Below are 547 nucleotides of genomic sequence, written 5' to 3' on the forward strand. Positions count from 1 at the left end.
TAATATCTGAATATTTGGGCACAAGGTAAAAAACTCAAGGCTTTTGAACGTTTCTGACTGCAAGCAACTGTTAGTAAGGCAGCAGCCCATCCACACCCTGGTGCACCGGCAGTAATGGCTTTGCTATCCCTTTGGCACCGAATCCCTCAGGCAGAGCTGGGAACCGGAGAGCCTCCCCTAGAGCGGGACAGGCATGTAACACTTTTAATTGAGGGAAAACGAGCAACGTGGAGCTCGTGCCACGGCACCGCAGCGCGGGCAGCAGCGCTCCCCGCCACCCGCCGTGCGCCGGTGCGGGCGTACAGAAACACCCCGTTCCACACCAGAACACCCCGCAGCGCCGTGTGGCGGTGAGGGGGGCACGGAACCCCGTGCCCGGTGCTCCCGGAGCGGCTCTCGCTTCGCTTTCGGGGTCTCCGGGGGCAGCCGGGGCTCTACGGGCCCGGAGCGGCGGCGAGAAGGCGGGAAACGGTGACCTGGCGGGCGGCCCCCGCCGCTCCCCGCCCCGGGCCGGCCCCCGTCGGACAACGCCCCCGGCCCCCGGGCC

Source organism: Corapipo altera, unplaced genomic scaffold (assembly GCF_003945725.1).
Source record: "Corapipo altera isolate COAL_440 unplaced genomic scaffold, ASM394572v1 98, whole genome shotgun sequence".
NCBI classification, from domain to species: domain Eukaryota; kingdom Metazoa; phylum Chordata; class Aves; order Passeriformes; family Pipridae; genus Corapipo; species Corapipo altera.